Source organism: Malus domestica, chromosome 10 (genome assembly GCF_042453785.1).
Source record: "Malus domestica chromosome 10, GDT2T_hap1".
Taxonomy (NCBI): domain Eukaryota; kingdom Viridiplantae; phylum Streptophyta; class Magnoliopsida; order Rosales; family Rosaceae; genus Malus; species Malus domestica.
In genome coordinates this window covers 42,286,890-42,298,459 of record NC_091670.1, presented here as the reverse complement: position 1 = coordinate 42,298,459, position 11,570 = coordinate 42,286,890, and positions in this window count along the sequence as shown.

The window sequence follows — 11,570 nt, the reverse complement described above, 5'->3', positions numbered from 1 at the left end:
ATAAAATAAAAAATGTTTATTTAAAAAATTGTTGTCAATACTAGTAGAAAAGTAAAAGCAGGACAACTTCTAAAATAAATATTTTTTTAACGCATAATGAATAATGCCTATTTAATGAAATTTTCAAATAGTAGTTATACTCTTGCATATTTTACAGAATGACAATATTTGATTCATTATTTTTTTTTTGGGTTAAAAGACTGTTTACCACCTTCATGTTTCGTGATTTTCAACATTTAGTACATCAAGTTTTTTTCGTCCCAGAGTCATACCTAAAGTGTAAATTTTGGGACAGTCTCATACATCTGTTAGTCAAACTGTTAGTTCTCCCGTTAAGTGATGACGTGGCGCTCTGATTGGACGCCACGTGTCATTAATTTTTTTAATTTAAATAAAAATAATATTAAAAAATATTTAAATAATAAATTTTTTTTTTCTTCTTCTCTTCTTTTTTTTTTTTTTTTTTTTCTTCTTCTTCTTCTTCTTCTTCTTCTTCTGGGTTCGGTTTCCATTTTTTTTTTTTTTTCCTTCTTCCTCCTCCTCCTCCTTCTTCTTCCTTCTCCCTCCTCCTCCTTCTTCTTCCTTCTCCTTCCTCATCCTTCTTCTTCTTCTGGGTTCGGTTTCTCTCTTTTTTTTTTTCTTCTTCTTCTTCTTCCTCCTCTTTCTTCTTCTTCTTCCTTCTCTTTCCTCCTCCTTCTTCTTCTCCTTCTTCTTCTTCTGGGTTCGGTTTCTCTTTTTTTTTTTTTTTTTTCCTTCTTCCTTCTCCTTCCTCCTCCTTCTTCTTCTCCTTCTTCTTCTTCCTTCTCCTTCCTCCTCATTCTTCTTCTCCTTCTTCTTCCTTCTTCTTTCTCTTCTTTTCTGGGTTCGGTTTTTTTTTTTTTTTTTTTCTGTTTTTTTCCTTCTCCTCCTTCCTTCTTAAGAAGGAAGAAGAAGGAGAAGAAGAATGAGGAGGAAGGAGAAGGAAGAAGAAGAAGGAGGAGGAAGGAGAAGGAAGAAGAAGGAGAAGGAGGAGGAAGAAGAAAAAAAAAAAAAGAAAAGAAGAAGAGAGAACCGAACCCAGAAGAAGAAGAAGAAGAAGAAGAAGAAGAAGAGAAGAAGAAGAAGAAGAAGAGAAGAAGGAAAAAAAAAAATATTTTATTATTTAAATATTATTTAATATTATTTTTATTTAAATAAATTTTTTATTTTTTAATGACACGTGGCGTCCAATCAGGGCGCCACGTCATCACTTAACGGGAGAACTAACAGTTTGACTAACAGATGTATGAGACTGTCCCAAAATTTACACTTTAGGTATGACTCTGGGACGAAAAAAACTTGATGTACTAAATGTTGAAAACCACGAAACATGAGGGTGGTAAACAGTCTTTTATCCTATTTTTTTAATTATTATACCACATTAAATTTCATATCATTTTTAGTCATTTAACATATTTGCAATTTAGCTCATGGCTTTTTATTGTGCAAATTCTATCTCATCCTGAACATTAAAATTTTATAAAACTCCATCACTTTTCAACTCTCTCTCTCTTACCTTTGGAGTTCGGGTTTAGTTTTATAATGAAACGTGAGAGTTGCTTTGAGAACTTGAAAAAAAATAAAAAAAACGTTAAACATAATTTGAGGGTGTATTCATAAAATAATTTTCTATTTTAAAATCTTATAAAGTCTAAATAGTCATTTTATATAACAATTTAAAAATAAAATTCAATAATATGTAGTCTGCTAATAATGAAACTATTATTTTAACTGCACTCTTCACTCTTTATTTTATAATTTTCACAACGAGATGCTCTAACTCATGCTCTACCGCTCTTCGTCGTCCCATTTGCCACGTGTCGTCAAGTCCCACCATATTTCATCTAGATGCTAATGTGGCATCATGGAAGAAAATATCCAAAATATCGTCGATATATCGGCGATATTTTCGTTTTTTTAAGTTACCGATATTTTAATGAGTATCTAATGAGTTTTCGTCAAAATATCGCGATATTAGGCAAAAAATTCCTGAAAATTTTGAAAAGTCACAATTTTGAGCACAGAGGGGTTCGAACCCCTCCCACTTAACTCCTTAACACCTTAACCACTATACCACTTATGGTGTTGTGATAATATGCTACAATATTTATATATATTCTTTTGTTTTGAATTCTTTTTACAAGAAACAAATTTGCACATTTTCCAAATTTTTTGTGGTATTATATTTTAAATTGTGTCAATTAATTACTTAGTCAATGGCATGTGGTTTTTAATTTTTCTATTTTTTATTTGGTCACTTACATGGTAGGGCTGGAAAAAATTCCGGAAAATCCCAAACCAAACCGAAAAAGTCTCAAACCCAAACCGAAAAATCCCAAACCAAAACCATCCTGAAGTTCGGGAATCCCATCTCGAAAAATACCGAAATTTTCGATATGGGATTGGTTTCCAAATCCCATTTGTTTGGTAATCCCGAAAAATACCGAAGTATTCGGTTTCCTATTGACTTTTCGGTTTTGGTTCTTGAAAACCATTGTCATGGTTGCTAACTACTCTTCAAAATACACTCACTCTACACATAGAGATGATGAAGATAGTGAAAATTTTGAACCTCATAGAAACTCTATGTGGTACTAAGTCACTCATGTATCTTACCATACAATGTATAAAGTGTAAAATATTGTACTAATTCATTATATATAAATGATTATGGTGTGTTTAGACTTCTTTCATTAATTTCTACATATTTTCTACACTCACAATGTTTGTCAGCTCCCTATATAATCAACTTGATAATGTTAAATCCATCATGCAATGCATTTTCTTCCAATTTTTTGTGATAAACTAATAGATAATTGACTAAATAAACATCCTGCAAAGTTTCAATAAAAATTTCCAAGTTTTTCTTACAATTTCCGTGGTTTCCATGTAATTTTTATCGATATCGATATTATCCCGATATTTCCATCGATATTTCCGTGTTTTCAGACTACCGATATTTCCGATATTACCGATATTTTCTTCCTTGTGTGGCATGCAAGGAGCGTATTTATTTTCGGATTTGGATCCCATTCGGATCTAAATTATGGGGATTTTAGGAAGAGAAATTTTATTTGAACCTATATAACCTCTTTTTACATCCAACTTACTTTACACTCATATTAAAAATAATTAAACTATCAAAATCTTTTTAAACCCAAATTTACTACATTAACTACCCTTACAAACCCAATTCAAAATATAAATGTATCTTTACACCCATTCAAAACAAAACTAAATTGATTAAATGAAAACCTTTTATACGAAGATTGAGAGTGCAGCATGGAGGATCATGAATGGAGTAGTTATCCCCAGCATTACAGCTATCAAGAAAAATAAAATCGGAGAGAGTGAATACACTTCGTTTCGATCATATGCCCGTTTACGCTATTCTATGCTCTATTCCGTCCATGATTTGTCAAACTTTTCTATTAGTAGCCAATGTGAAGTATATGAGGATAAGTGTACCTATACTGGACCTGATCAAGAAGACGAAACCAAAAATCACTTCATGTGAATTGTTTATTTGATTGATGGAATGAAACCTTAGAAATCCAACGCGGTTGAGCATCCCAAAGTTGCTGGTGCCTTTGAGGAAATTTAGCTAGTGGCCTGATGATTCCTTTCTGAAAGGATTGTCCCAGGGGTGCAGGGCAACTGGGCAGTGATGCAGGTGCATTGAAGGCAAGTAGTACTAGTCACCTTGCTAAAAATTAAACATGTCCACAATGCAAAGAAGATGGCGTAAGAAAAAGTTTATGCTAGTGATGATTTTATATTCCAGCTGTAGATTTATGCACGAATATGATTGAACTTTTTGCAAGCAATACACTTGTAAACCCTAAACAAAAATAATTAAAATCAAACAAAAAAACTCACATAAATGGATTCATACCTTAGTTGAAGGTTCCAAAACTTCAAAATCCTTGTTCATCCGTAAAAAAATAGCTTGGTTTGTCTATGTGATTGTCTTAGGATTTTAGCTATAATAGAACGTATGAGAAAGATTGCGTGATGGTAAGGATTCAATTATTAGTGTGGGTTTATTAACAAATTTTAGTTTTATTGTTAATTTCATTTTGTACTTGATTGTAATTATACAATAGGGCAAAGATGACAATTCACATTTGAAGTTTAAGTTGGGTGTAAAGTGAGGTTACATGGGTTCAAATAAAATTTCCCTTTTATGAATCCTTAAATCTTATTCGTTCATGTATATTATGCGGTCAAAAATTATTTTAAATTTTAAATTTAAAATTAAACACAAATAATCAACTGACCTCACAATTTATAATGAACAGCTAAAATGTGGGCATTCCTAGGATTCCCGAGAATCCGGAGAGGATCCTCATGCTTTGTTTTCTTGTGTGCATGCCACGTCAACCTGTGTGGGCAAAATTTGGCGAGAATAAAGTGGAAATATAATTTAAATTTGGAGGCAAATTGGGCCAAAAATGGCATTCAGGGCCAAAAGTGGAATCAGGATTCAGACCGACGGCGATGGGGGAAGATCGCCGGAGCTGTTACAGCTCCGGCCGACGGCCAACGTGTAAACCAAGCTCCAACTAAACACCAAAATGAAGAGAAAAATACAGCTAAAGTGATAGGAACGAGAGTATAGCATTGTGAGTCTCGACCGTGGTCGAGAATGGCTGGGTTGGTCACGGAACTCGCCGGATTTTCTCGCCGGGTTCTGGAAAACAAAAATATAGTGCATGCACAGATTAGAACCTTCCATTTGGACTGAGAACAACTCAACAAAACAGAATAGGGCAGTGAGCCTCCCCTGTGTTCGAGTTTCAGAGATTTGAAGCTTTCGGCTTCAATGGAAGAACACACAGAGGTGTTCTAATAATGCATGTAGGATTACAGCTGAGTTCCTCAAGCCCCAAGGATTCTAGATATGTGGTTATTTTGTTGGATTTGTTTAAATTTCGAAGAGGAAAGGGGACGAGAGCTCTCGGAGCTCTGGAGAGAGTGAGAGTTTCCGAGAGTTAGAGAGAGAGAGGAGGATTTCAGAAAAATGAAGAGGGAGAGCTCAAGAAGAGAAGAAAGCTAGGGAGCTGCCACTTGACAGTTTAGGAGGAATGAGGTATCTAGATGAAGGGTTGGGATTAAATTACGATAAGGGGTGAAAATTGAAAATAGACCAAGATTTGGGTAGAATAAAATATTTACCTTAAGTTTGGGGGAGGGTTTTAACATGACTAGTCTTAAGCTTTATATATATTGTTCATCATGTTAGTTGACTTGTCAATTAACATGGAGCTAGAACTCGTAACACTCGCTAAGTGAAGGAAGCTCCCCCTCCCCCGCACCCGCCCCCCATCCGGGGGGCCTCAACGACTAAAGAAGTTTTCTGCAAGCATGTTAAGGTATTATCCCCATTCGCCATTAGATAATCTCAATTTTTCATGAATACAAGAGTCACATTTTTATTTATGGTTCAACACATATGAATGACCAAATAGCTTTCAAATTAAACAAATTTTTCATAATAAAAGAGTGAACAGTTGCAATTATGACCTTTTATTTCATAATTTTCTTTTGTTGGTAATCATTCCGCCATAAAGTTTCAACATAAAGTTTCAAAGTGCCACATACTTGTTTTTGCGGCTTAAAAAAATGCCCGAGCATTTGTTTTTGCTGCTTCAAAAATTCCCCACGGACTTGTTTTTGCTGTCTCAAAAAATATGGTTGCACTTGTTTTTGCTGCTTCAAAAACTGCCCACTTGCACGTTTTTTTTCTTTCCAGCAAATTGCCATAATTTCTTAAGGAAATCAGGCTTTTAGTGTAACTGTACATGATCATCTTCGTTTTCTTCTCCCCACTCCAGTAATTATAATTGTAACTAGAGAGGCTCCGGAATAATGCTTCCCATTGGATGCATTCCGTCGATTTATTTCTTAGATCCAAAAAGTAGCAATTAGGCAAGGGGAAGCACGTGTAAAATATGCCATGCTCCCATTCACCAATAGCCGACTTCAAACTTGTCACAATAATTGGAGTCTCGATTTTGTAATCCATCGTCCACTCTTTCTTTTTCTTCGAATAATCTTTTAACACCCATATGTCAACGTACCTTTCGCCTTCATAACCGCCGTAACGGTCATGATCAGAAAAATCCACAATGGCTAAAGGTCCCTCAAGTTAAGCAAATGCATGGCACGGAAATGATTAACGAAGCCAGGTAAATTTGGATGTGGTGTCCAAACGAATTCCTCCTTTTTGAAGTCGAAAGAAATAATATAAGAATCAACATCGTTACTACAACTTCTTTGTGGTTGATATGGATCAATAAACCAATGCATGTCTCCATATGCAGATACGTTTTTAAAACTTAAAACGTGAGGAGGAACTGAGTGTATTTGTCGCCATGATGAGGTTGTTGCACTTGCACCTAACGTATAAACTTGGCTTTGCAGCAAGAATATTATTGATTTGAATTGTTCAAAGAGCACTCAAGAGTGTGAATTTGTGGTACGTGCTTAATATATATGTATATATATTGTGCTAGGGTTGGGTTTTTTTTTTTTTTTTTTTGGTTAGGGTTAACCTTCCTCTTCCTTTTGTTAATCGGATGGGAAACAAATGATTGAATTATTACCTGATTTTGCGTATAATGCTATATGGAATAGGGAACAAGGGAATCTTTGATCCTCTGAGGCCTTTGTTGACTTTGAGTTTGAGTCCTGTTCGAATAGAAATATAAATATAATAATGTGGTTGTATTTCCTTGTTAGTATAGGAGTCATTTACTTTCCTGGACTCAACACTAAGATCACCTCTTTTCTCCATCCCCATGGCTGGAAAACTGTGAGTTTTCACTTGTTTACTTGTCGCTCAACTTTCTATTTAGGTGTTTGATCTTTTATCATATGCATCATTGTTTTATTGTTACATTTTGTATGATATTGGAACATTGAAATGCACAGAAAAAATAGAACGTGTTAATATGCTTCATCCCAGTGGTTGACAATAGTTATAATCTCAATTTAGTTAATTTTATTGGGGACAAGAAAAAATAGAACGTGTTAATATGCTTCATCCCAGAGCGCCGGTTTAACTTTTTCCACTTGTGAACTCCATAGCATGGGTGTGCCAAGAAACAAATAAGTTTTGCATGTCCTGTTATCAATATCATGCCCAACAAATAAATAAAATCATAGTGGATAACAATACTATTTCTGGAACGACAGCAAAATAACTCACATTATTTCTAAAACTAAACCAAAATAGTCCACATATTTTTGGAAGTGATGTAAAGGCCCATATTTTAAATTATATTATATTTGTGATAAGGGAAAAGATTTTGATTTTTATATACTCATGTGCTTCATTTTGTTTAATTCGGTCTTCCATAAGGTTAGATATTTAGGCACTATTAAATATACATAGGAAGTGGATGGAAGCCACGCGAAGGTCTTTCTAAGTTTGAGTTGGATAGGCTTGTGAGTTTGAGGTTCTAATTTAGAATTGGGTAAACACGGGTTGTGATTAATGAAGTGATTAGGAAAAGTAGGATGGGAGCATCCTTATATTGTTGACAGCACCTCCTCTACGTGTACGCACATATCCGTAACAGGTTAATGTTTTATCTCTTGCCGCTAGACCATCCAATCAGAGTAGAGCTATTGCTGCCTTTTAGCTTCCTATAAATAGGGGTTGAGCCAGGGGTGCAGAGATCAGTTTCTTACAAGAAAAAAAAAAGGGAAATTTCAGAGAATGAGAGAGAGAGAGGGGACAGAGAGACGGCCGGCAAAAAGGAGGAAGTGATTAAGACACTAATCCACTACACCCCTGTTAACGTTATGGCACCCACCCAAATTATAGGTAAGGATTTCTTATTCTTTATTCTTTCTTTACAGCTAAAATGAGGAATATAAGGAATTGACCTAAACAGAAGCAGTCAGCTCTTATTAATTTCGTGAAGTTAACTCATCTGTCATGGTCCATGGGTGGTGTTATTCAAGCTAGTTTAATACTCTTATAGAAATCTAGGGTTTAAGTATTTATACAAGCTAATATATATGCATATATGCAAAGGGTTGTGCGATTATGAAGGAAGAGAATGAAGAGTTTTCATATAGGTTGAACTGTAAAATAAGAGGGAATGCATAAATGTATATATGGCTACACGTGTAGATTAAGGAATTAGGAAGAAAGAAAAGGAAAATAAGGAGAGCATGGACTTTAATATGAGAAATATAGGCTATTGAGATTTGTTTGGCACAAAGTGATCTTACCCTTGTTAATTAAGGGTTATGGTTTTGTTCTTGGGTTACTGAATGCAGAAATGAATGTGGAAAATAAAAGGAGAACATCGGATTTCACAAGGTGTGGTCAATGTGATTGCTTCGTGATTGCTTGCTTTGGAATCCAGGTAGGGGAAATATGGCAGACCTTTACGGAGATTGGCTTTATTAAATTTCGTGAAGTGTGATATTAACATTATCGATCTTATTGGTTGATTAATGTTACCTGATGCTCATTGAATAAGTGTTTATCTTGCGTGTTTACTTATTATTGATTATTGAATTGTTGTTGAAATGTTATTCGTTGAGAATATACTGTTAGACATGTGAAAGATGTAATAACGTTACTTGTGCATCACTCATGTGTCAGAAGTGGTTGGAACTTTGTTGGTGAGGAAGGAATTTGGAAAGAGGGTAATGGAAATGATCCTTTGTGTAGTTGAGCCAAACTCTTAGCAGGTACCAGGTCTCAGGCGAGCCCATAGTGCACAGATTCTTTAAGGGTAATTCGGGACTGGCGACGAAGGGTTTTGGCAAGATGACTAACAAAAGTGGAAATTGGGATGATTGAGTTACAGGGTTTTAATTTGTATATTAAAACATTCGAACCACCACTGCAGAGGTAAAATGCACGGTATGGGACGTGCAGGTCCGCGTGTTTTATTATATGAATTAATGGGTAGAGATGAAGAGTATTGTATCGCACTCATGCATTGTTGATGATAATGATTTGGTACTTGATTACATGATTTTATGACACTTAATTTAATATTGTCAATTTACTGTGATAAGGTTATGTCCCTACTGAGCTGTTGAAGCTCACCCCTCTATTGTTATGCAGGTTTACTAACTAAACTGTCAAAAGAGTAGACGGGATGAGATCGAATTAGATGTGAGGCTAGAATTGTATTTATTTATTTTTAGCTTTGTAAATAATTCTGGATTTCTTTTTATAAGAGGAGTTTATCTTTTCAACCCATGTCATTTCTTTTATTTATTTTTCCTTTTACTCGCGTTTCGGGCGCGGGGTCTTATTTTACTACCGACCCCGGGTCCGGGGCGTGACAAGTGAACACAATAAACATTATTTCTAGAAATACAAAATAACCCATATTATTTCTAAAATTGAACCAAAATAACATATACTATTTCTAAACTACCCCAAAATTACACACTATTTCTGGAAGGAAAGAAATCACACAATTAATGAACCAGTTCTTTTTATAGAAAAATACTGCAAGAACACACTATTTCTAGAACCGGAATATAGTTTAAGGACAAAAGGTGAATTCATACGACAAGGCACTCTTGAGTCATGTTACAAATTTAAATCATTTCGTATAGCTTGCTTTTCTTAAATAAAAGAAGTCAATTCGCAATAGTCTAGTGATAATTTCCTTTTCATAAGCGTCGAGTTCGAGTCAATTTGTTCTCTCACTACAATGTCATTAAAGGGGTGTAGTCAAACTCGGATTTGGAATGATTTTAAAAGACTTTAAGAAATAATAAAAAACCTAGCATCTAGAAAGAAAAACCCTAAAGTCTCCGATCGTAGCATTTGGGCTTGGGGTTTAGCGGCAATTATTCTTGATCTGTTCTTTCTCTTTCTCTTTGTCTCTAATAGTAGTCGCTCTCTCGATCGGAGTGCCTTTGTGCCTTTGTGTTTGTTGACGTCGCTCTCTCGTTCGGTCGAGGAGAGCATTTTGTTGCTGATAGAAATCACCCAAAAGAAAGAAGAAGCGGAAGAGAGAGGCAGAGAATGGCGAAGAGGAATTTAGGGTTTTTGATGCTGCAATTGATGGGCAATACCAACAACCCAGGTGCTGGTGTTGGTGTTCTCCTCCACCGTCGTATGTGTTGGAAATTCAAAATAAAAGCCATGTGATGTCTAACTATCTGTCCATGTGATGCTAGCTTTTCTTTCCAGGTTGTATCCAGCAAATATAAACATCATTGCTCCTCCATCTATTAACCGAAAGCTGATTTAAAGACAGCAGAGATGTGGGCTGCTGTGTGCTAGCCGAAAGGTTGTGTTTGCAAGCTGGAAGGATGCAATGCATGTGTGTGCCAACTATCCAAAGTTGCTGCATGTGTTTGAAAGGGTGGAAAGATGGTAAACACCATCATTCATTACATGTTGTTGTATTGTTTATCAATTTCTGTTTTGTATAAATAGGCCTTCTTGCTAGGCTTTAGAACATCAATTCCATTCCAATTCCTTTCTCATTTTCAGCTTGTAAGCTATTGGTTTTGTAAACTCTCTTTTCATATATCAAAGTCCAAGTGTTTTGCCGAAGCTTGTCCCTCATTTCTCTATTTCTTTGTCCAATTTTATTGAGAGTGCAAAGTGAGAGGTGTGATAGAGTTTGTAAACTTATCACCCACATATTTTGGTATTGAGTTAGTAAACTTTTCAATACCAACAATTGGTATCAGAGCCAGAATACCATTCTGGCAGGTGCAGCAGTTATGGCATCCAACTTAGTGCAGCTCCAAGTTCCCACATTGAAGAAAGAAAATTATGAAAGATGGTGCATCCAATTCAAAGCATTATTTGGATCACAAGAGCTATGGGAAGTTGTCAGTAGTGGGTATGTTGTACCCACTATCTAGTAAGAAGCCACATATACTGCAGATCAAAGGAACACTCTCAAGGATTTATGAAAGAAGGACCAGAAGGTGTTGTATCTTCTCTATTAAGGATTAGAAGATTCAACGTTCGAGAAGGTTGCAGAAGCAACAATGAGCTAGCAAGTATGGGACACACTCAGTACAATCTACAAAGGAGTAGATCGAGTCAAGAAAGTGAGGTTACAGTCACTTCGAGCAGATTTTGAAACTGCTCACATGAATGAAGGGGAGAGCATCTCCGACTATCACTCAAGGCTCATTGTGATAGTAAATCAGATGAGGAGAAATGGCGAGAGATTCGATGAAGTACGAGTTGTGGAGAAGATACTCCGGTCACTCACATCTAAGTTTGAGCATGTGGTGACTGCCATTGAGGAATCCAAGGATTTGGAGGCGATGAGCGCAGAGGAGTTACTAGGATCCCTCCTAGTTCACGAGCAACGCATTCAGAAGAATGCAAGCCCCACAACACTAGAGCAAGCTTTGGAGTCAAAATTGAAAATTGACAAACCAAATAAAGGTCGTGGGCAGTGGAACTCACGTCGTGGGAGTTCATCCAACCGTAGCCGAGGACGAGCCCGAGGAAGAGGTCGAGGCTATGAACAAAACCGAGGTCAATCTCAAGAGTGGAGATCTACCCAAGGAAATGCGCATATCCAATGTCA